General features: G+C 34.8%; 1 protein-coding gene and 1 long non-coding RNA gene across 3 annotated transcripts in view; one reads left to right on the plus strand and one right to left on the minus strand.

Moving 5' to 3' along the window:
• LOC136033564 (rab3 GTPase-activating protein catalytic subunit-like) overlaps positions 1–26,957 on the minus strand; it is a 424,515-nt gene that overhangs the window by 272,717 nt on the left and 124,841 nt on the right. The window lies entirely within an intron of this gene.
• On the plus strand, positions 329–26,810 carry LOC136033569 (uncharacterized). The gene is made up of 2 exons (XR_010618943.1): positions 329–481; positions 26,331–26,810. It is a non-coding gene; the product is annotated as an uncharacterized LOC136033569 (long non-coding RNA).

Genomic DNA, 26,957 nt, shown 5'->3' on the forward strand with positions numbered 1-26,957 from the left:
TCCCAAAATAAATTCTTGTGTACGTGCTTGGGTCAAATCGAAAGCAGTCAAACTTCCAGCTGCAGACAATCACGTTGCATTGATGTACCCGAAATTAGCTCATATGTATAATTTGATCTCCAGAGTTCAATAAAGTAGTTCCTCAAGTTTGGGGTTGGGTCAAAAAATAATGAATCTTCGCTTGCAATAATCACGTTGTTTGAACTGAACCACGTTTTCCTATCAATGGAGAAGATCCTGCACCAACCTGTTCCTTTGAAAACGTGACGAGTGCCACATCACAAGGAAAGGTACTAAGCGCGGCGGTATAAAACGTTTGGGTATTATATGAACTTGACTCATATCCTTTTTAGTAAACAAAGTGAAAGATATTTGAAAATATTATCTCATCAGGTGCAAATAAAATAGACTATTGCTTTGATCAAATAATTTATCTGAATAAGGAATATAAAAATGATAGATAAGAAGCTTTTTATTGAAGGTACTAAATGTTTATTTTTAAGTTATTTTTTTTTACTTGAGATTCACAATTTCAAAAATACTTGAAAGTTTTAGACAATAGGTAATAGATGTTCATCTTTTTTTCTTTTAAAGAAGATTTGTAACTTCAAAAACACAACATAATTGTAGAAAAAAAACAGAATTACGATGAAATAAAACATATTCTTAAGACAAAGCCCCTAGAAAGAGGGTGCATTCCAGATGGAAATTACAACTTAGTTCGTATTTACTTTAAATTCAATACGAATTAAGGGCAAGGCTATAACGGTTAATCAACAAATGCATCTCATAAAGGCTCATTTTTCCTGTACAAGGGCTCAAAGTCCTTAAACTCATTAGATTTGCCATTTACCTCCAATGGACTAATTTGATGGTATTTATGCAGAATATAATTAGCTAAAGATGTTAGCTAACCGTATTCACAAACAATTAAATATAAAACTTAATGGAAAGCTAAATTCCGATCGTTTCAGCTGTTAATTCGTTCTTACCTGTAACGAAATTTTTTTAATATTATCAAGTTTTTGTCGCACCGGGAACACGCTCAGAGACAAAATCTTCCTAAACCGAGACACCATTTCAACTTGTCAATGCATAAAGATGGGTTACTAGTTTAGTTTATCGGTCGCAAAAATCACAATATACCAAATATATCTTAATATATGTCACTGCGCTAGGGAAAAACACTGGATCCGGGGAAGGGGGGGAAAGACATAGGGTTTTCTTGTAGATGAATATAGGATATAATCCTAGGTACTTGTATGATATAGCCACGACCACTCAACTCGTTCACCCGTTGACGTATTGTAGATTTTTTTTTCTTTAGTCGCTTTCAGCTTAGCGTGAGACAAGACAAAGAGAAGTGGCGTAATAAATGGGCAACATATAACTTGGGCTATATATTTACACATTAGGGGGTGGGAGTAAGGGCAAAGTATTTGGACAGTGTAAAGTTAGAAAACAATTGTTACTTCATAATATGCAGAATAATCGTGCCTAACACATTAGGCATGAAGAACCGCAAATATATAGCCCAAATTTGTTCCTAAGTATTATATTTTATCATGCTCTGGTATATTTCATTAGGATTGAGCATCAGAGGAACAGGTTCTACTTAGATGAAAAATATTAGGTCGGGGCTATATCATACAAGTACATAATCGTATTTCTGTTCCCGTTCTGGAAGTATCTCATATCCTTTTATATGGACATTTTTAACAATTTACAATATAAAGAGACAATGGTATCCCCAAGCCCTCTACGTTTCTGAACTGTACATTATTATATTAAAATTATGCTATGCAGAAACTTTCTGTTTATTTGGTTTTCAGACTCGCTTCTAGTACAGCTCCATCCACACTTGTTCTATTTCCGATATATGTTATATCGATATATGCCATTAGCCATTAGCAGTACAGTTACCATTATACAGTTACCAAAATTACCAAAGTTACCAAAGTTACCATTATACAGTTACCAAAAGGCCATTAGCAGTACAGTTACCATTAGTAGGCCATTAGTCATTGTACATAAATACAAACCTTTCAAAGTCACTGGTCAAAATTAGTAGTATTTCAAAACACAAACATCAACTCCATACCATATACGATTTGACGACAATGGAGAAGGCGAATTACTATGCATCAAAATTCGTAACTACCCACCTAAACCTGGAAAACCGCCGAGGCCTAAAGGAAACGACAATTGAACAAGCAAATAAAAGATAGTTATGAGGATATTAAACATCTCCTCATAGTCAACTCGCAGCATCGTTTTACTAAGCATAAAAAGGTAGAGTAAATAAAAATTAACTAAGATGTGCAACAATGGCGTCGATTCAAAAAAAAATGCGGGGTAAGGGACAAAATATATTTTTAACTACCTAAAAGGGTAGGCGCAAAATTGTTTTTTTTTTAATTTTTTATTATCATAATACCAAAAAGGTGTTTTTCAATGAAAATTCAAAAAAAAATGAAAATGTTCAAAATCTAGAGGGAAGGGTAAAAGGTCTAGAGGCAAATGTCTTCTCTCAATTGCAGTCCTTGGATGTGCAACTGAGCAAAAGGCAATTTTCAACAAAGAAATATCAAGAATTCCCGCAACTCAAGTCCGATAACTGAACTGTCTGTATCTTTTGTTATCATTGTAAGAAGCAAAATTCAAACGAATATTTCCTTTTTTATCAATTTTCGATATGTTTCATTTGTTAATCATAAATTCTTCATGTAATAACTGTCATAGGAGCTAAGCGTGATTAAGATTCTCTTTCACAGCTGAAACGGACCAGGCTATTACAAGTCATGGAACCCTCAGTGATTTGTCCAGGGAAGGTCAGGCTTATAGAATTTTGCGAAGTCGGGGTAAAATTACTAACAGTTTTTTGTTCTTGTCAGCCTTATTATCCTTCAGAATGCTACAAACTTTTGGGTTATAATAATTTTTTTTGTCTTCAAAGAAGAAGATCAAAACTTCTCCCCCCCCCCTATTACTCACAACAAAGGTACATAACATACAACTTCTGAAATTTTTGTTGTCCACCCTGCCCCAACAACGAAGAACCAGTCGATGGTCGGAAATTAAAATAGATTATGAATAGTTTAAGACTTACTTTTCGCACTCAAAATGTTTCAAATTTGAAAAAAAGATCAGCCCGCAAAGATCGAAGATCGAAGAAGAAGAAGAAGAAGATCGACCAAGCTTTCTGTTCTATGAAAGAAGAAGAAATAAATGAAATGGGGCTTATTATTTCAAGCAGTGGAGGCAAAACCCAAAAATTTGTCCTTGATAGGAAAATTTGACTTGATAGATCCCATATTTTTTTAACTTCTCTGTTTGCTGAAGAAGAGTTTCGAGGGTTAACTCGGGCCATCCCGAAGTTTTGTTTTTTTCGGTTTCACTGTCTTATTCACGGTTCCGGTTTATTATTTTTTTTTCGTATACAGAATCGAATAATTAGTTCCTCCATCACATGATTACCGTTCGTTTAAGGGTTACTTTCAGTTTTTAGTTCCGCGGTCTTATTTACAGCACCTTCCTTACTTTTTTTTTATACTTTTCGTGTCCAAAATCAAATTAGTTTTTCCGTCACGCGAATATCGCTTATGAGAGGGAAAGTTTTTCTGTTTTCAGTTTTGCTGTCTTATCTATAACCAACTCTATTTTTTTATAATTATTTTCGTATGCAAAATTGAATTATTGGTTCTTGCATCAATTGTTTAACTGGAAGACCAATCAATAAAGTTTACTTAAAAAAAGCTATTTCGAAAGAAAGTAAAAGAAAACATAAAACATGAAAACAAGTATAAATTACACTATACAAGGAGGTGGTGCCCTCAACCCTTGCTGTTTACGCCAATGTGTTAAGTTCTTTTCTGAAATCCTTTTTTCATTATATACAACAATAAAGCCAGCTTCAAGCATTTTAGTTATTGATTCTCATTCAAAATATTATCACTGCCATTTTTATACAACTAAAAGAACCATTCTATTCCCGATTTGATGAAATTCGATCACATCATCTCATTTCATTACATTACTTCTGTGTTTGGATATTCACCTTTGATGCATTGGTATAAAAGTTCAGAATTTTGCGTATAGAGAAAATCTTCCTTCTATACAAAAAATTTCGTTTCCTAAAATTGCTTCCCCCAAGGCATAGGTAATAGACTTTCAACTAAGCTGAATCAAATGGTTATCTTAAACTTTGAATGGATGTCTTTTGGAGGAAAAAGGACACGTCAGAGGGGCTATTTGCTACCCAATCTTGTTGCTCACTTAAAAAGGCAATAGGATTTCTTAATTCCGTTCAAATTAACCCTCTCCCGATCGTCTATGACCACTGGCTTCATAAGATCACTCATAAAAAAAAAAAAAACAACAACAAATAAACATGCATCCGTAATCTTTCTTCTCGCCAAAAATTCCAAATCCATTATTTTTGTAGATAGGAATTTGAAACCTCTACAGTAGGATTCTCTATAACACTGAATCTGACGGTGTGATTTTTATTAAGATTCTATGAATTTTGGGGGGTGTTTCACACTTTTACGAAAAATCAGGCAAATTTTCTCAGGCTTGTAGCTTCTGATGGGTAAAATTAAACTTAATGAACTTTATGTATTCGTAATCAGCATGAAAGTTCTATTCTTTTTATGTATATATGGTTATCGCGACTCCATCTTTTAGGGTTTAGGCTACTTTTGGACCAATTCTTTCCTTACTTACATTTCTTTACCAGGAACTGTTTCAAACTGTCAAATGATAGTTTCAAAATATTCGTTTCACTGACCATATATCAAAGAAGAAGCTATACGAAAAATACAGTTTAATCATTCTTTCTAGGGATGTAATGAAAAAAAATCAAGATGGCTAAGTCACTTTTTACTAATGAAGGATAATAAATTGATAAATATTATGCTTTTTGGCGATCCATTACGGGCTAAACTAAAATCAGTTCACCCCATAATAAAGTGATAAGAGGTTATTAGAAAAGATTTAATGAAAATTGAAACTTCATGGGAGGGGGTAACGAGTGAAGCTTTGAATAAATTAAGATGAAGGAGGAGTCTGTGTAGATGTGCTGGTCCCAGGGGGCTTGGTGCAGAAATGAATTGCTAATAGTAGTAGAAGTAGTTCGCCTTTATTTGTTTAAATCGGACTTTCGTTTTGAAGTGTATGCAGACCTCGAAATATACTCATAATCATGTCTCTAAAAAGCAATATTTATCATTTTAATTATTTAATTATGAAGATTTAGCATCGGCAACTTTGGAACTTAAGACCCCTAATATATTGTAACAGGTGTCGAATGTACTTGACTACGTGACTGTAATCTTAAAAGTGGCAAATGCTGATATAAGAAACAAGTTTTTCTTAAGGAAGTTAAGAGCGAAACTGATATTTTATGCCAAGAAAATCAAGAAAGCCAAGAAACTATTTTTCGGTTAATTGAACAACTTGAAACTGCCAAATAGCAATAGAAATAACAAGTTGGTTTTTAAGGAAGTCAAGACCGAAACTCGAATTTCAAGCTCTGTTTTGTTTTTTTTAATTCGGACTTTTCTTAAAATCCCCCACCTTCCTCTTCAAACCACGTATAGATGCATGCCTAGTGAGGACCTGCATGTGTTGGGCTATGCATTTGTTTTTCCACATATCGATACCCAGGCAGTTCCTGTTCACATGTAGAAATCAGCGATGCTGCGACAAGCTGCAGCCAAGTATCCAGTTTTACAGTCTAGAAATCTAGAAATCTAGAAGACAAGGGCGTATCCAGGGGGGCCTGGTTTGAACCCCCTCCCCCTGACATTTTTGTCCAACTCGTAAAAAGTAACAAAAATGCATATACAAATTTGTTATGTATTTTTTAAGTTTTTTCGCTTAAGTGGCGTTCACATGTATATTCGGCTGAACTTCCATGCTTGCGCCAGTGCATGACCAGATATACATGTCTAGGCATGGTAGTCTTCCTGGAATTGCATGTGAATGCCATTAAAATTTTTGCCCGCTATTCTATTTTGATTTCGTTTGAATAATTCAAGCTTAGAAAGCATGAAGCCTGGAACGTTCCACAAAGAAAGCTACGTGTGTTCCAGGCTTAAATGCTGATTTTTAGGAAAGAAAAGCCCAAGAAGATAGAAAGATAGAAAAATGAAATTTTCGCTTTCGCCAGCATATTTATTTATTATTATTTTTTTTTTTTGCCAAGCTTGGAAATCAATTACAACTCGTATCTTGGTTTGAAGTAATTTAAAGATGGAGACTGAAAAAAACTCAATTATAATAGAAAATAAGATTTTATCAGATGCAGGCTACATAAGCAGAAAGATGGCGCCAAAGAAAGTTCAGATCCTCCCAAACCTTCATGACTTTTTAAACTTTTTTTTTACTTTTCCAATGTCTTTTACTATTCAATTAATTGAGCCCCCCTCCCGCTGAAATTAATATCCACGCTCGCGAATGATTCGGCATATTTTTTTGCGTTTCATAATATCAGTTGCATATAGATAAGGAAGCTAAGTACAGTGCCCTAAAGGCCCGCTTACAAAGATCAAGGATTGTGTGACGTTGCAAGAGAAAAAAAAAACAAAAAAAAGTACTTCCGTTACTATATTTAATGAACGAATGCATATATTAATAAGTCTTTTGGTAAATAAAATAAAAATTTTAAGTCCTTTTAAGGTGGTATGGCACCTTTAAGTCATTTTGCAGCGTCGACTGACCATCAAAAAGACAAAGAGGTAATTGGCAAATTCTCACAGCGGACTAGCCATCATCCAAAGTTGTTGAGAATCTGAGGTTTGGCGTGAAATTTGACTAAAAAATAGTGAAGTTTCACATCCCTTTTGTCGGCGAGGTTGTCAATCAAAGAGGGTGACACCACAAGAAAAGCGTCCAATATGCTCAAATGATAATTCCTTTGAGCTGATTTTTATCGTTTTCCTAGCATTATGCTAGAACTTTTTTAGGGACTGTCCTTTCCTGAACCCTCCATTTAATCGAAAAAATGGAACTTCCTGATGATTTAAGTTACAATGAAGGTGTATAGCTCTATCTCCAGCACAAGATGCGAGAAGCCAAATAGATTTCTAGTATTTTCAAGGAAAAAGTTGTCAATTTTTAGTTTTTTGTTATTTATTGGGATCTCTTATCCAAGCTCTAAAAGTTATGGCAATACCACCCAACCAACTATAAACAGTTTGCCGATACAAACTAAAAACAATCTATAACGGACGAAATATGGGGATGCTTTAAGGTATTGTTTCCCCTTAAGGTTTGTGATCCTTTTGAAACGTGATGCTTTTGATACGACTAGATTTGCACAAAAAAAGAGGTAATTATTCCACTGGATTTATTAGCTTCAGATTAGTCCATTCAAAAGGCCAAAATTACGATATTTAATTATAATTTTTCTTATGAAATTAAGAAAATTACAAAAAGAATATCTATTTTACCAATTTTTCAACGTATTTTTCAATCTAAAACAAATGTAAAGCAGAGTTCGATAATGTATAATGTATAAGGATTTAGCATTAAAGGATTAATGCTAAATCCTTTCGATCAATTAATAGCAGTATTGTCGTTTAAAGTTTAAACTTTAAATCCCCAGGACCAAAAAAATAACTAAACACTAAAACAATAGCTAAATAGTAAAACAAAAGCAACTAAACCAAAAAAACTAAATAAAAATCTAAAAAACTTATAAACCACTGTACTTCGGTTTGGGTCTTTTCACCAGTGCAATTAATTATACGCAAATACATAGCCGTCCGGATTTAAAACGGAGTAAAAAAGCGTACATTTTCTAAATATTTTCTGAGACCACACTGGCTAACCATGACAAAACAAAAATTCGCAAAGAAGAGAGAAACGAGGACAATAACAGCCAGTGAAAAACAGAAGAAAAAATTACGTAGATATTTCGGTCGAGACCTCCGCTCAACCGTCCTCAGCACAGAATAATAAGGAAAATGGAGTTAAAAGTCCAAAGGACAATATAAAAAACCAACACTCAAAATAAAAACTGAAACTAAAATTAGGACCCCTTCGAACCAAAGATGGAAGGGTAACAGTTAAACATCAAAGGGAGGTTACTCTTTAATCGTTGCTTCGAAAGGGTCCTTATTTTAGTTTCAGTGCTTATTTTGAGGTTTGGTTTTCTTTCCTTTGGACTTTTATCTGCATTTTCTTACGGTTGAGCGGTGATCTCAACCAAAATATTTGCATAATTTTTTCTTTTGTTTTTCACTGACTGTTAGTGTCCTCGTTTCTCTCTTCTTTGCGATTTTTTTTGTACATTTTCTATTGTCACATCATCCACCAGCACAGCCTGGGCCCCCCCAAATAATCCCAAATCTAAATAGAGATTTTGATTTGAATCCAAAAAATTGTTATTTAAAATATATAATAAGACAAAAAATATTGTATTTATTAAGAAGAAGTACCTTTTTGGGGAGTATTTTCATTGAAAACGCCCTTTTTTGGTACTTTCATTGAAAAATTGAAAAAAGCATGAACAATGCAGATAAATTTATAAATTTTTTGCTTTATGAAATTTTATTTGAAAAATGCTAGTTATTTTATTAAGCCGAAGTAGAATAATTGTTAGAAGTTCATTTTCCGTTATTAGATCATTCCCCGAGCACAGCCTGAGCCCCCCAAAAAATCAAGTCAAACTCCAGATTTTAATTTTTGATTTAAATCCAAAAAATTAGCTATTAAAAACACATAAAAATCAAAGAGCGATTTTAAAGATTATGCAGAATAATTGCTATGGCTTTTTTCTCAACTTGAAGTTTTGTCTCCCTTAACTTAACTTTTTTGCAAATTCCCCCGTAAATAGGATAAGGAATACTCGTAAGTAGGGATTAGTCTTGGGGAAAGCTTAGATTTTGGGCAGGAGGGGATTTAAAATTACCCCAATTCTCAAAATAAATATGGCAACGTTGTCCAAAACGCTGTATTTAGGGGACCAGACATGAAGCCCCCTCTCGTACAAGTCTGAAATAAGATATAATTGTAGACAATCTCATCTTTTCGATAAAGCAAATCACTTTTTAAGAATATAACTAGCTGACATACAAAAAAAAGTTTTATCTTGAATTTAATACACTTGTTTAGGATAGTCTCCTTAACTTTTAAGGTCAAAATTGGACGTAACTGATATGGGTTTTAATTGAGTTGACACCAACTTTCCACCACCGGGTGTACGTCTCACTCCGATTTTGCCTCACAATTCCGCCACGCTTGGCAGAGTTTCCACCACGCTTGGGACCAGAAAAGAGAAAAATTTCGTTTCTTAATTAGAAAATATTACGAGGTAAAGACTAAAATCACTTAAAATCACGTTTCAGAAACGAACTTCTGTTTTTCTGTTGATCGAAAAACGTGAAATATCAAAGGATCCCGTTTCTTTGGAACAAGTTTTCAGCCCGCCTTTATAGCTTTCACCGGTTTTTTCACCGAGATTGTCAGGGTCAATATATCCATATATTCCTATTAGCGTTGATAAGCCAAACGTAGAAATGAGTGACCAGACACGTAGGCCTTTGGGTCGTTGAGAGAAGACCCAAGGAAATTTAAAAGATCCCTATAAAGTATCTAAGTACAGAACACTAAAGTTACATATGAATGTGTGTAAACTCTTTTTTTTATCTACTTTATTTCATCCATTTTTTTATCCATTTAGTTGCCCCCTGGGTATTTTCTCATTCTCCTCCTATTATCGAAAAGATGTTTTTTGAAAAAGGTTTTTTTCAAATATTACTACCCACAAATCTCATTTAAGCCCCTTCCCATCTCTAACACAGTTAAGGAATAATAAAAAAAAGGTTATTATACACCTTTATAAAGCTCTAGTCCCTGGATTTCTGTCCCAAATCCCTCTTCCCTCATCACTAATTTATGCAGGAGCTTGGAGGGGGGAACTGACAAAATTGTTCAAACAGCACAAATTTGGCGATCTACATTAAAACGATAAAGCTATAATGATAATAGATTCAGAAGGGTCCTTGCCCAGTGGTTCCAGGACACATGACTTTAATTCCATCTAATTATATTCAGTTAAGGGATATTACAAAATAAATGGACATTGGTTATTCTAATATTTGACATAAAAAATCGACATATTATACTGATTCCAAATGTACAAGTTTCATTAAGTTTATTGTTACCTATCAAAGGCTACAAGCCTGAGAAAATTTGCCTGATTTTCGAAAAAGGGGGGAAATACCCCCAAAAAGTCAAGGGATGTTGAAGGAAATCACAACATCAGATTCAGTGGTATCAGCGAATCCTACTGTAGAGGTTTCAAGCTCATATCTGCAAAAATATGGAAATTTCTATTTTTTGCCAAAAGAAAAATCACAGATTCGTGTTTATTTGTTTCTTTGTTTTTTTTTGTTTTTTTTTTCCAAGGGTGATCGTATCGACCCATGGTCCTAGAAAATCAAGAAAGGGCTCATTCGAACGGAAATTAAAAGTTTTAATGCCCCTTTTAAATGAAAAAAATATTGGAGGGCAAATCTCCACGTCCCTTTTTTAGCCAAAATCGTCCGATAAAAATCTTAAGATAGCCCTTTCGTTCAGCACAGTTTTAAAGGCCGAACAACTATGCCTTTGGGGGTAACATGACCCCCATATTCCCTGGGCAAAGGTATTTAAGTTATAAAATTTGCCCTTTGTTTATGTATAGTATTGGTTATTGAGAAGTATTATACATTTTTCAGGCAGGGGGGGCAAATTTTCCGTTAGGGGAATTTTCACGGAGAGAATTTTCCATAAGGAGGGAAGTTTTCAGGTGGTGAACTTTTCAGAGGAAATTTTACACTCGAGGAATTTGCACAAATTCCTGTACGGAATTTTTTTTATATGTCTTGCTTTCTCTTTGCCACCTCAATTTTAAGAGTAGAGATGTTAAGAGTAACTGTCAGAGGTAAATTTTCCACTTGGATTGAAGTATCTAGGGAATATTTTCGTGGGGAGGGAAGATTTTTCCGTGAAGGTGGAGCCAAATTTCCTAGCACTATTTGAAAAATGGTCAAAAATTAAATTATTTTTTCAACTGAAAGTAAGAAGTAACATTAAAACTTAAAACGAACAGAAATTATTACGCATATGACAGGGGTTGCCCCCTCTTCTATACCTCACACTTTACGCTAAAGTTGAAATTTTGTCCCAATTATTTAAGAACTACTCCGAAACACGAGGGTCGTTTAATTGGAACAATAAGAAGGTTTTTGCAAAAGTACAAAAAAATTTTAGCGTGAAGAGCGAGGTGTTGAGGAGGGGAAAAACCCTCCTCCTATACGTAATAATTTCTGTTTGTTTCGAGTTTTAATGGTGCTCCTTACTTTTAGTTGAAAAAACTTGAAAAAACTTACTTTTTTATTTAATTTTCATAGAAATAAAATTTATTTTCAATTATACGAATAAACGAAAATCGTTATTGCTATAAACAAAGAAAGAAAAAAAGATATGTGTGTGCATTGCGGCACTTAACCAGAATTTTAGAATGGAACAGTAGATATCTAAAGGTCAGGGGGAGGGGCTAATACTTCAGAACCATACAAATTATTATATACAATGTACCTCAGAGGTACAAAATATGTACCTCACGTTTCATTGTGAGGCGATCCTATCTCATTTCCCCCTTAAGCGGAGACAGGTCCGTATTTATGAACTTATTTCACGAAGGAGTGCCTAATTTGGTAAGGGGAAACAAACAAATTACGAAAAAAAATCAGTGGATTATGTGGGAAATGCAAGAGACAATAATGAATACCAAATTTCGAAAGTCGGCTAGACCATGAGCCCGTTTTCGTTCGTGTCCAAACCTACAGTCATAAGGAACTTTACAATGTAAGTGAAAGTAAAAGCTATTAAATTAGAAAGCCAACGCACTGTTCATAGGGGTCAAATGCATAAAAACATAATCAGAACGACGGGAAAAGGTTTAGAATTCTTTCTTGTGCAATTTGAGCAAAATGAGGAAAGGTGGATGACCGTATAATCAAAGAGTGTGATCAAGCATATTAATTTAAGACAGTGGTGACCTAATCAAAGACTATACACTTAGATTCATTGACCTCAATAATCGCGGTTGCAGTGATGCCTACAACCTCATGAAGAGTGAAGTAGGGCCCATAGTAACCGAAAGTATAAAACCATGTTTTGAAAAAAAACTGTCCAATGAGGAAAAATTGCCATTAGAGGCCAATTTATGAGCAGTATGCTACCCAAACTATTAGTTCAATTAAGCTTAGCAGTAACAGTTTATTATGAAAACAAATTTATGGGAGTTTAATAAGAGCCCAGCCCAGAGCCTTAAAATTTCTAAAGCATATTCGTCATTTATGCTTTATTGAAAACAAAACATATTATGAACGATTTTTTCGTATTCATAACACTGAAAAATTAGAATAATATAGTATTGTGTTTTTACACAGTGTGGCTTCTTGAATAAAATAAACTTTATATCTTTATATCAAAATTTTTTATCTCGAAGACACATTGTTGTATCTTGAAGTGTTAATATTTCCAAGAAATTAATATCATTATATTAAATAGTTTATTTTTTAAAGGATTTATTTTTTACTGGTCATCGATGTTTTGAAAAACTAAAGCACGTTGTTCAAAGTATATATAGTTTTCAGAGAAATAAAAATAAAAGATAAAGAAAATAAAAGCGAAATAAAGACTTCTGTTTGTAATAATTTTTGTTCGTTTCAAGTTTGACTTGAATATTCAATTTAATTTTTATTCGTTTTGAGATTTATTTATTCATCTACATCAGTATTTATTATTTTTATGTTTGGTAAAGTCATTTATTTTAATCTCTCTTCGTTTTGGCTTCGATTTATTCTTCAACAGTAAACTCTGGTTGTTTTGAGTCTGAATTATTACAGGACTTTATTTCTGCTGGTCTGAAGTTTAATATGGCTCTTATGAAGTTTAATTTGGACTTTTCTTTCAAAATTTGTTTTTCGGAAAGTTTTTTTTTGTAAATTAATCTTATATAAAGACCACTACATTTATTTCCTTTTTTTCATATCTGTTGTCTTATGATCGACGTTATAAAAAAAACTTTGACAAAATCACTATAGTATCCATGACTGAAAAAAAAAACTGATTCGCAACACGTTTGTGAGTGCAGTGTCTTTTGTGCTAATGCTAGATTGCACTGCTTCATTCATAATAGCTTCCACCATATTTGCAGCTCTGCATTTACGTCATGAGAGCTCAATTTCTTGAAAGTCCGTACCTCTGTGCCTGAAGTGGAGCATTAAAGCAACTGAGTACCCAACCCTGCGCAGCAAACTCATCGGATTTCTTTAGGCCAGTTAGGTTGAGCGTATCATTGGAGTTTTCAATGGGTCTAAAATTAGAGTAGGAAAGGGGAGGAGGTACAAACATAAAAATAATAAAAAACAGCACACCAAATAAATATTACAGGACATTTTGGAAATTTTCGTGATAATTATGCTATTCCTGGCTGGCATAGCCCTGGAATTCCTGCTTGATCGTCCCCGAACTAGATATATAAAAAAATAATAACTTTACTGTTGGACTGAAGACCACGTGTCAGTGAAAAATTAAAACTACAAATACGGTTTAGGAGAGGGGCTTTGGTGGCATCATGAAAATGTTCCCCGTCCAGATTGAATATAAAACAAGCTTGAGCTTTTCTATTAGAAAATACGTTATATATTTGAAAAATTTAAAACAAAATTGAAATTTGTAATATTTCGAAACTAACAGCAGTACTACAAGAAAATCATTGAAACACAAGTACCATCTGAAGCAAACACAGCTGGATACGCTCCTCCTCCGCCCTAGCCTGTTTAAACCTTAACTCTTTACTCCCTATCACGAAGTTCTCATTTCCTTTAAATGGAGACCCGAACCATTTTCCCAGAGATCGCAGAATTCCCGATGGTTAAGAAATGGTAAAAAAAAAGAAAATCGATAGAATAACTTGGTGAAAGTCTACACTACCTACAAATCTGTAAAAATACCAACTACTTTCTTTCAAGGTATAAATCGTAGGAATTTGTATTGTCAAATGAATTATTTATAATTCCATATTTGTTCCCCATGGAATAAGTTTGAATAGGCTTAGCTGTCAGCACTTATTTAAAATCAGTCAGGATTTGAAGTTTGGTATTAAAATCTGTTAGCATAAATGTGTAAGTAGTTTTTTGAATTGTCGGTATTTTTTAGGTTTTTTTGGTCCCTTGTTTTTTTTAGATTACTACAATTGAATTATGTAATTTTTGGGGTCTATTAGGCAATCTAGCTTGGTATTAAAATCTGTTAGCATAAATGTGTAAGTAGTTTTTTGAATTGTCGGTATTTTTTAGGTATTTTTGGTCCCTTGTTTTTTTTTAGATTACTACAATTGAATTATGTAATTTTTGAGGTCTAATAGGCAATTTAAGTCATTGAATTGTGTTCAAAAGCACTTACTGAAACCTATTGCCAATAATTATTGGCTTGTAGTGCTTCAGAGCTCAATAAGCTGCAATAGGTCTTTTTACCGATAGAAAAATTTTTGCTACATTTATCTATAAGTGTAAGCTACCAATATTTTTGGTTAGTTAAAGAGGCTCGCAAGGTGTTTACGATTTTTTTTTTGCGAGAATTTCATTTTGATATTCAAACTGAGTTAAACAGAGCACAGTAATTACACATAATTACACATAAAGTAATTAAACAACCCGTTGACAAGGTTGTTTCCAGAACTCTTGTTTGGAGAGGGCAAAAACTTTAAATACGCAACAAAAAATATTTATATCTATTTCTGTCACGTCTTCGAAAGTAAAAAAAAAAATTCGGGGGTTGGGCCCCATAAGCCCCCTGGATACGGCCTTTCCCATTGATGGCAATTAATAGATTAAGTAACCCCACTTACTTAATGATATTCAGCAGACTTTCCGATTAACACGGTAATGAGATAGCTTAGAATTAGATATACCTTTAGAGTCATAATTTCATCCTAAATTCAAATATAACATTCATTCGCGTCGGAAATAGGCTTTGCCCCCCCCACCCCCTAATGTGCAAATATATAACCTGATCTGCATATATGCAGCTTATTGAATTCTCCAGATGCCCCTCGTCTCTTCAAAATTATTTAACAGTTTATCAAAATAATGGAAAATTCACTGTATGTACACAATTCAGGATATATGTTTGCAAATTAGGTGGAGGAAGGTTGTAAATTTCATTTCCAACCTAAATGAATATTATATTCGGAATCAGATAAAATTCTGATTCTAAAGATATGTCTATTTCTTAGCTAACTCTGTAGTTCATTAACCGGAAAATTTAACAACTATTCTTATTGCTAAGAGCTGTTGTAGTTGCAAATTTCCAGAAAATCAAAAGAAAGTCAATGGCATTGCTAAGAAAAAATAATAGCAATCCGTTATCTTATGTTGAACTTAAAAAATTCAAATAAAAGCACTTCTTCGCAATTTAACGCAATGTACTCTTTTTTCAACATCTTTAAATATCATGACTTATGTTGCTAAGCCCTTTGAAGGAGTCAATATACGTTTTATTGGAAGAACCTATCCAACAAAATTACTGTTTTCTATTTTGGCCTTTTTTATTACTTATAATTGCAAGTTCATCGTTCAATTAAATTTTACCTCTTCCGTTTAAAATCACATTTTAGAATATAAACTATTTTCAGTTATTTTAATTGCACAGCTCCGCCATATATGATACTGTCCCTTCACGGTTGGTACGCGCCACTAGGTGTTCGTGATTTGTGAAAGTCGGCACCCCCATGCCTAGTGTTGGTTACTGATGAAAAAATTGCTTATAAATCAAACCAATCAATACATATTGTATCTGGGAGGAGGAAGTGGCATCAATTCACGGAAATGTAGATAAGGTTGGGTGGAGGGCAAAAATGTGTTTTCAAAATTCGGGGGGGGGATTTTGTTGTTTTTAATTATAATACCAAAAAGGAGTTTTCCAAAAATCCAATGGAATTTGAGGGGGAATGCCCTTCGCCCAAGTTAATATCACTGGGAGAGGGAACGCAAAAAAAATAATTTAAATATCGTTTTTTAACGTATTTGCTTCTAAAAGTTTATTTTTTGGTCCAACAATCTAGATTACTGGTGTTTGAGCTGGTGGCGAATCTAGATTAATTGACTTTTCTTAAATTTTCTTTGTTTAATTTTGGACCGATTATAAGGGAAAATGTGCCAATACCCCAGCTCATGTATTAGATATCGCCAGAGTTTTGCTTTTTGTCCAGTCATGAGGGGTCAAACGAAAAGCAGATCGTCCCCGAATAGGACCAAACGAAGTCATAAGAAACAATTCAATAAAAACTGAAGCTTCGTACGAGATAGTAAAAAATTAAGCTTTGAGGGGATTGGGGTGGAGAAGGAGTGTGCCCATCTGCAATAGCTTCATGCGCTTTCGTGCTACAATGAGTTCTTGGTAGTATAATGTTAGATGGATGAATATACTTTTGTATGAAAGTGTTGCCGTATTATGTGTGCCCATTATGTCAAAGACCTCTGAAATTGGGGTAGCTGTCCTTGTTCCGAAATCGAGGAAACGAAACTTTGCTTCGAATGGGTTGCTCCTTCCGTCAAAGATTGCATATGACTGTATACAGCTTACAATGGATTAGTTTTGGTTTTAGCTAAGATCGGGTATTTACTATTTACCTGGATATAGCACACATTTTTGCATAACCTTGACATCTAATAGAATTGAGTCGGCTGAGAGATTTCGGGTATTAGTATTAGAAGAGCAGTAGCTTGGTGAAGGCGAAAATGAATCAATTCCAATATAAAGGTAAACATTATTCCAGCTTATCCTTTCTAAGACTTCCGCCTTTCGAGATGATCTATCTATTGATTAACGACGCCTCCTGACTACAAAGGTCGGCCTGGGATGGAACCCTAGGCTAGGTATTTCCAGGGGGAGATCAATCCACTCTACCTCCACAAGCCCTTAATGAATCATGTCAAAAGAAAGAATATGTGGCATTGTCCCAAATGGGCAGAAGTCCAATTTTTCAGGAGCGCAAAAACTGAAAGGACCTTATCTTAAAAGTAGATGTCAGGAAAGATGTATTTTTCAGAGATGCAATTAATTTGCCAGCTAATAGATAAATATAACATTCGATTCTCCATCCAGCCCTCTTTCCAAATATTGTAATCGACACTGTCCCAATTGTAACCGCCCCCACCCCTTTAATGTCTGTATATAGACCTATTCATATGATATATGCAAAGCTTGCTTATTTGGACGGTTATGTTTATTTGTGTTACCTATTGATATCGTCAACCATGGGGTAAATTTATAGCAATGCATATAACTGGCTTTCTTGTAAAGTGAATTTACCACTCAATGCCTTTTTTTATGCTCTTTACGAATATATTAATCGCTCCTACCTTAAATTGATATTTAAGCACTTTTTTAGCTCTTAAAAATGAGGAATTTTCAAAAAAACTATGACAGTTCACATAACTAACTTACCAATAAAGCGAACATACAACTTGATGCCTTTTTTATATTCTTTACGAATATAATAGTCGCTTCTATCACAAATTCAAATTTAAGCACTTTTTAAGCTCTTAAAAATGACGAATTTTCAATTAAAGTACGAGTTACCCGTCGTTTCCGACAAAATAATACTATGCTTTCTCAGTCCAAAGAAGAAAAGGCCATAACATTGGTAAAATTAATTTATCCAAATTAATGTTGAAAAATCAGTGCTTGTGGATCATATAACATTAAAAAAAAATGGATTTATAATGAAACAGTAAGTTTGATATCAATGTTCTAAAGTTTGAGATAAATGTTTTTAGCCTTTTTATACCCATATTTGGGTCATTTTTAATAGCTCAAAAAGTGCTTAAATTTGAATTTGAGGTATAAGTAATTATTATATTCGTAAATAGCATAAAAAAGGCATCGAGCGGTATATTCAAATTATGCGAAAGCAAGTTATATGGTTTCTATAATTTTACCAACCATGGTTCATAATCCTAATTAACAATGCAGCAAACTCATGTATGCTTGATACATCATGTATAGGATGTATCAAGGCGTTGAGGGCTGCGGGACGGGGGAGGGCAGTAACAGAATCATAACGATAGCTATTACCATATTTTGAAGGGATATGTTATTTATTTTTTAGCTAACGAATTAATTACATCCATAACATTACTTCAGAAAAGCTAGATTATTATATGAAAAGAAACTTAATATTTAAGTATAATTGGCTTCATTTTTCAAATCATATACTTATGGAGAATAGTTATGTTTTTTGTAAAGTCTAAAAATTCAAAGAGTGGCAGATATCTACAAAACCCTGCACAGGAACTTATTTTGGAGAGGGGGGGTCCAAGAAATGTCAAATAAGACACATTAATATAGAACATAACAAATTATAGGTAAATCGTAAACATGGAGAACGAGAATAGGACGGAGAAACCCTCTCCCTCTGCCTACGGAAGTGTTTGGACTCCATAAACAAGAACGATTTACGCATGAAAAAATAAAATGGGACACTGAGAAAGGGAGTATAATCTTTGATTTCTTAAAGGGGATACATTTAAAACTGACCTAACCTAACCTTTCTGAACCTTTGATGTCCGAGGGGATGTTAAGATAACAAGGAGTTTCGGGACAGACATATACGTAGGAATTTATTTACGGGTTGTAAAAAAAATAATTGGCAACTTCAATTACTTGAATAATTTTCTTTGATAATCTACAGAACTGATCAGAAATTCGGGAAAACTTTGGATTTAAGGGAGCCCAGGCCTAGAAGCTCTCCTGGTACGTACATCCCTGATGGGATTACCCAGGGCTACAATAATCTGCATGAGCAACGTTAAAATGCTACACAAGGAAAGGGCCTCCATATGAAGACCCAGCAGACGACTTTAACTTCTTTCGGCTTTTCTCTATCTCTCTTTTTATTAATGATAATATAGATAGACTTTTTTTTAAAGGCTACAAATTGAAAATTGAAACTCACAGCATCAACGATTTTCGCCACTAAATATCGGATATCTCAAATTAGTCTTATTAGCGGTGCTAAACTTCTCTAGGGTGAATAGCCTCGTAGTTATCTGGCTTCGCTAGGTGTCAGGTTTTTTCAAATACATTCACGACAAAAAAAAGTATTCATTCATTATCTTGAATTAAATAAGAGGATAGTGCCTTAATGGAAGGCTATTTTTTTCTTAGCGTGAAGGACAGTTCATATCAGTGGATTAGTTTATCTGCTTTTGTCGAGGGGTTGCCCAAGTTCAGAAACCACGTGCACCTGATGGCGCGTGCCTAATGGAGCAAGTGTGGCAAAAACTATGCCAAACATAGTAGAACTGTGTGGCACAAGTGGTATTCTGTGTTGTACACCAGGTGGGGGGCGAAAAGAGCACCCTCTTTTTGTGATGGCTCATGAGATCTGGAAGTATTTCTATTGCATTTTGGACCACAGCGTTTCATAGGAAAGGGTCCATTGGAATAATTTCAAGGGAAATCCCCCAAGTGCAAAATGTCTCATTAATGATTCATTAGTGTTCATCCACCTTTGTTATTATTGTAGCATTCTAGATTGTCCCCTCTTCTCAACTAAAGCTTATGAAAACAAAATACTTTATTTTTTTAAATAATGTATTATAGTCCCTAGATCTATATACCCTAGAAGCTATATCCAGGCATTAGAGAGGGAGACTGGGATGCAGTCAAAATAGAAGCGACTATTAGACAGTGGCATCAATTCACGAGGATTTAGGGGGGGGTATATTTTTTAAAATCTAGGGGGAGCAAATTTGTCCTTTTTCCATTTTTTCAATACAGGTTCCAAAAAGGCACTTTCAGTGAAAATTGTCCCCAGAAAAGATACTTTTCTCAATTTAGAAGAAATCAAGAGGTGAGGAAACAGTTAAACTAGAAGTAACTCTGATTATTCAATAACTAAATATTCTCCGGTTTAAAATGAAATCGAAATTTTGTTCTTATAGTGTTGAGTCGGGATAGTGGATAACCATGATCAAAACTAGTAATTGTGTATGCCAATGGGCCTTGCAGGACCAAGCAGCATGAGCAATGCTCCTGTTCCAGAATTATAGTTGCCGTGGAATAGTTGTCACCTTGATATCCTCGTTGACGGTTCTCAGGTACTTAATTTCGGAAAAATAATGTATATCTGAACCTTTCAAGCGGCACAGGCTTTAAGTCTATATAACAGTAAAATTCAAAAGCAAAAATTCTAGAACCAGATGTAGATAGTTTCTGCTCCAACTTCTTGCTTGGATTATGACAGACACGCCTTCACATAATCTCATCACTGGTATTAAAGTACGAGTCCTACGGCGTGCTGCTGCAATCGATATCGAACACCCAGATCCCGTACTACCGACTGGAGACAAATCCAACTGCACCACAACAGGACGAGTGCCACACAGTTTAGCTACGCTTGACATAATTTCTGCCATGCTTGATATAGTTTTACCATGCTTGGAACACTTCCGCCGTGCTTGGCACGCGCCACATGGTGTAAGTGATTTCTGAAAGAAAGGCACCCCCTCGGATAGATGATGAAATTTTCTGTCTTTGAACGTAGTAGAGTAAATAAAAATTTATGAAATATATTGAGAGACTGGATTATGCCCAGATGGTATTTCAAAGTACCTAGATCCATCCCTTCCCGCTCCAAAGGATACGCTTCTCATTTTTGATAACCTTGGACGAAATTTGTGTTTCAAAACAAGTTTTGTGAGGCTTAGGGAAAGTGTGTTGAGTCTCATAAGTTTGCTAAATCCTGATTTTTAAGGTTTTTATAGATTTAGTAAGAATGTATTTTAAATCTGAACAGAAATCTGCATGCGGTTTCAAATCGTAGTCAAATCATTAGATTCTCTTTTCAAAAGAAGTCAAAGTCCAGTCAAAGAGAATTAGAACCCAACCAAAGTTGAGAGAGACAGTTTTGCCAAAGTTTTTAAGAATATGTCTTTTATGCAATCTTCTAAGCCTCAGAAATAGAAAAACAACAGAAATATAAGCAATAAAACGCCCCCTGGCAGATAATCTAGGCCTTGGATCCGTTTCTAAATATTTCTACCAAAATTTATATCCACAAATAACTCACTAACTTTCAACGATAGCGAAAACCCTGTCATCTTGAAAAGTTAAAGAAACTATAAGAGTTATAGAGTTCTGATCAGTTTGTTCACACTAAAATCAGGAAAAAATGAAACACGACTTAAAGTTGCAAGAACGTAAATAAAAATATTTTCGCCCCCTGGATGAACCTCAGGTCTAATCCCACCGGAAACAATGATTCTCTAAAAAAAAAATCTTGTTTCGAAGTCATGAAGTTTTTGGGCAGTATCACTTTTGCGTCAGTGTTGCCACACTGAACCGTGAAAATAAATAAGAGAAACTTAATTTGATGATAAATTTCGTCCTAAAAAATTCAAACCTTAACAATCTGTTGGTCCCCAAAGACAGCTTCCTTCGAGGGAAAGCTAAACCTTAAGCTGTTTGGTGCCATAGTTTTTTCAGTTTTTTTGCTGATTTTTCTCCCATGTATCTTTTCTTTTAATTTGGCGTCCACTACTACCAAAAACTTAATAACTGCACATAGAAGTATTTCATCAAAAACTAAATTCTTGATTTTCACTAATTTTTAAAATTCACGTGGCTGAGTAAAATGCACCAATTCAAAAAATTATATTTCAGTTTCACTGTTCTTGGTTCTCTTATGAGTTTCACCCTAGAACGATTCAAACGTTTCAAAGATGTAAGTTATGGGGAAAGCGCTATAGACGAAAAACGCTAAGTTAAAACAAAAGCTGAGTCATAACTCTCAGAATTTTGTTCTTCTTCTTCTGTTAAGACGCAGCTATCCGATCAATGTAGTCCATTGATCTGTGTTACCTTACGTAAGCCTGATTGCACCATCACGTGCATTTAGAAGCTACGTCTACCGTGACTATACTGATGACGTCAGTGGGAATTTTCTTCCTTTATACACGAGCTATTTCATGAAAACCTGTTTCTTTTTAACGAAAATTCTGCATAAAGAAACCAACTCAAATTGGACACGGTTACAAGTTTTCGAAATAAATTTTTTATCTTATTTCTTTGAGACTATTTTTTTTAATCCCCGCCATTTTAAAACCATCCGACTAAAATGACATATGCACAAATCACTTCTTGGACCATATTACTATATATGGACCCTACTATATATTTTCATTTCACTTTAAGTAAAATCATGTAGAATACGTGTCCCACTTAGCAGGAGGTGCTGCGGTGTGGTGGTTGCCCCCTGTGTGGTACCAAAAGACGAGATGTGGCACGTTTGGCAGAGAAAATGCAGTGGTATCAATTCACGAAAACATGGGGGGATATATTTCAAGATCTTGAGAAGGGGATCGATTTCGTTTTTTTCAATAAAAATACAAAAAGGGGCACTTTCAGCGAACATACTAAAAGAAAAAGTATTTTGCAAAATCTTGATGGGGATGAATGCTCATCTTCAATTGACTGCATTACAAGCAGATTCAAAATCCTGCGTACTTCAATTGACAACAATAGCATGAGTTATCATACTATACATCACTGTAATAAACCTACGGGTTATTTCGAACTCGGAGATTTGTCTGGATACCAGTAAAACCGGTAAATGAAAGGGAACTTCCACAGTAAAACCCAAAATATACCTCAACCAGATTTAAAAAGTGTTAGCAGAATACAAAATGTCGATACCACTTTATCAATAAGATTTCCGTATGACCTTGAAAATGATCTTAAAGAGGTAGGGTTTATTTTCAAGAGGACTTGTCGGAAAACCCGGGGTTTTTTCGCCTCGCCTGATATCTGAAACTGATATTATATGAGAATTTCTTTAACCGTAAGCTACCCAGACTCACGGATTGTCGCGGTCCGAAAACGACAGTCCACCTCCCGTCCTCATTTAAACGACCATTCAATCGACAAAAATGTAGATTTGTTTAAGCTAAACTTATAACAAAAAAAAAAACAAAAAAAAAAAACAAAAACAAAACAAATCGATCTCAATGAGCCTCTCAGATCAGATAGAGAACTTTTAAATGCTTTATTACATACCCTGTTAATGGTTTCAAATATCTCGAAAACTCTCAAAATCGTCTTCTTCTTCTTGATAATGTATGAGGTCCATAAACGCTAAGGTCAAATCCTTTTGCCTTTTCATTGACCTGGCTATAGCACTGGGTCTTGATTATGGACTCAGGTGGCTTGGCGCTGCAGTAAGCCTGTTAATTGTTGTAGTAATAGTAATACACTTGGCAATTCACACGTACCGTATTGAAGCACGTATTAGTACCACGCAATTGAAGCACCATAGAGAGAATTACTAAATTAGTCTCTTATTCAGTATCTTAAACAATACTCTAAAAATTGTTGTCATCACGGGGAGGGAGGCCAAAATGTTTCAGACCTTTTTTTCCAAATTTTATCAATTATACGCTAACGTCTATACAAAACGAGCTCTACTTTTGTCTCTAAGCTGAATTGAACGAGAACACTTCGTCCAGTTCGACGGGAGACGGACTGGAAGAGAACAAAAGTAAGAACATATTTTCGTTGATCGAATCAATCGAAAACAAATCGGTTCGTGTAGACAGACATAACTTTCGTCCAGCCCACGTCCTCGTGAGAAAGCAACCCTAGCATACTGTTTTGAATATACTTTTATTTACATTAAAAGCTATTATCAATAGTGTATATTTACCTCGCATGGGAAGCATCTCGGTGTAACTTAAATGCAGCAGGTGCACACAAGTACAGGCATGAAAACATAACTTTTGGGGGGGGGGGGCGGGGAGTAAAAGTAAAAATCAATGACTTGAATAAGAAGTGACAAGACGTTCAGGAAAATTTAGCACTTTTGGGGGGTGAAGGTAAGTACGTAAGTGAATGCACGAGTCGGCAAAGACTTCATAACTTGGGATGATCGATTGAATATTCACGAATTTGACTAAATCAGGAACTGGAACTCGAAATTACATATTTTGAAAAGTACTACTGCTACAGTCTCATTCCATTATTAAGGTTTCTTAGGTCAACACGCTTGTGAATATTTCTCCTTCATCCTCCATGTTTAATACTTCTGTTTTGGCCGTCTTCCATGAAGCTCCTACCATTTTTTGATATGAATTCTCTAATCTCATTTTAGCCTGTTTTTTCCCAGCGCAATCTGAGGCTTTCTGACGATAGGGGTGGGGGAGACTTGTAAAACAAAGTAATAATCAGGTAACTTGCACAAAATTTCATAAAATTGCATCTTTTTTTTGAAAATCACAAGATTTCAGGCGAAAATAGCCCCATATCCAGGGTTTTTAGTCAAAAACTGTAGATACTGTAAAATTACTAAATATCACGGGGAAAGTTACAAAAATGTTTTTGTTGTTATCATGCAATATTCAAAACAAATGGGGGATATTGCCCTAAGCAGTAAATAATTTTGACATCAGCAAGAGATTACACCTAAATAAGACAGCTAACTCACAAGATATTCGTTGATACATAGTTCCAGCAAACATCAAGATAATAAGCTTTGAATAACAGTCTGGCCGGGTAACTCCTTGATCCAGTTATGCCGGTTATTTTTTTAAAAATATATAAAAATAGCTCCTTGGATTCGGCTTTTCTTAAAATTAATCTGTCAGCCGTGAGTCTTGTTTCTATCAATTCAGACTGCAAAGGATAATTGCTAGGATCTTTCAGGTTAGATATTGGCAGTAACTTTTCAAGGATGAAGATCTCAACCCCTTCCAAATAAGAATTTGTTATTATTTCCAGATGTATTAACCATTCTGTTTAATATTTATTCGAGGATTTACTAATTGTACTACTATTTGAAGAAGCCACGTACGGGGATGGAAAGCGGGAGGGAGTTCAAGCCCAGGCCCAAGAAATTCCAAGAAAATTTCAATATCCTTTCCTTACCATTTGTTAATTTTTTGCGGTTTTTCATAGTATGACTGTTCCGAAATGGCCGTATGGCTGTGCCCCTCCCTTGAACTTACCCCATGGGGGATGGCCATTGGTCAAGTATTTTGTAAGAGAGGAGGGGGGTGTCAGATTGAAGAAATAATAAATTTCCTGTTTATAGTATAATTCCTAAACGATGTCCTTGAAACAAAGAAATATGTATGCAGTCATTACAAGATAAAAAAAAACGAAAAGTTTCATGGATTCCCCCAAATTTTTGGGGGGCAGCCACCAGGATAGTCACCTAAGGGAGTTTCTTGACTAGACCAAGTGCCTCACTCCATATTACAAAACTAATTATGTCGGAGTTTTTGCTCCTAATATTACCCCCCCCCCCAATAAAGATTTTACGGTTTGTCCCCATATTCATGTATATTTTTCATATACTTCGCATCTTGTTTTTTTACTTTGACGAATATGCCCCTAAGTAGCCAATGTATATGGTATGTTGCATGGTTTTCCAGGATAAAAAGCAAATGAATATACAGGCAATCGGGATTATTAGTGAATCACAACTTAAAAAAAAATATGTCTTATTTCAAAGACAATTAACCCTTTTTTGGCTCACAAGAGTAATTTACAAGCTAAATCAGCATACCCCCCCCCACGCTAGCCGTCCCTACAATGGTGCCCTGGGATGGGAGCATCATACATTAGTTCCAGTACTGGTTTAAACAAAGAAGAAGATTTGGGAGTGGGAGAAGGTGAGCTCGCCCATGAAGGCTCGACAGGTCCCACAGGATCATTACCTACCCCTTTATATTTTGAGAAATACATTTTTCGGTATTTTCAAAAAAAGTGCCCCCAGACCCTAGATTTTCATATATACCTTTTATATCTTCTTTTTCAAAATTCATTGACAGCCTACATTTCCATCAATTGATGCCACTGCTTTGACCCCCCCCCCTACCAAGAAATAATTCTAGTCAAGTTTTAGGTTTAACGATGGAAAAAGAAGATGACGGAACTGCTTAATTCACTTTTTGCTAGGAATCAAAGCTAAGGAAATTGCGAAAAAAATTACTATCATTTCTTGAATTAATTGTGCTGTAGATTTCAGTTCATTAGAGAGAAGCTAATTTATTACTTACTACCGTTACTACAGTACACTACCGTTACTACCGTTACAACCGTTAATTTCAGCTTTCAGTTGTTCCAAGAAATATTTATTTACGACCGTTTTATTCAATAATATAGTCTTAACGTATCATTTATTGTAAAATTTTTATTTAATTTAAATGGCCAATTTTAACCGTCAAGTATTACCATAACAAACATTAATATTACGTTTATTTCAGACTCGACCATGTCATCATCGTCATCATCGGCATCGGAGACAAGTTCAACGTCTGGAGTGCCATTGAAAAAACCCCCGCATTATAATGATAGAAAAAACATATGCACAGAGACTAAATGTTGCAATATTAGCCTTTACAAAATAGTTTTTGCAATAGTGTTTATTTCAGCAATAGTATCAGTGTCACTATTCTGGATCGTTATGGCCGTTCTAGCAGATCAAGCAGATCCTGAGGCAACGACGCGACTTAGACTAAAACGACTTGGCCCATTGGCCCTGCCCGCTTTGTGTTTAATAAGTATAATTTGGTGTGTATTTCAGTGCATCAGAGGTATACGTGAAGATTCTAGCCCCGTATGAATTTGTTTGTATATACCTCAAAAGACTTGTTGTTGTACCTTATTTTAAAGATGTGTCATATTGTTTCATTCTAAGGAGATGTAATTTTTATAATTTAATAAATTATATTTAACGAGTTGAACCATCATTATTTTATTTGGGAATCTTCATAGTGATTTTTTGTATACTTTTGGTATCACACACTTAATTTTATAGTGCTTCCTGATATCACTCCACCAAAATAATACATACCTCTCTTCCACAAAATTCCTCTTCCTCACCTCTCACT

The sequence above is a fragment of the Artemia franciscana genome, chromosome 12 (assembly GCF_032884065.1).
Source record: "Artemia franciscana chromosome 12, ASM3288406v1, whole genome shotgun sequence".
Lineage (NCBI taxonomy): Eukaryota > Metazoa > Arthropoda > Branchiopoda > Anostraca > Artemiidae > Artemia > Artemia franciscana.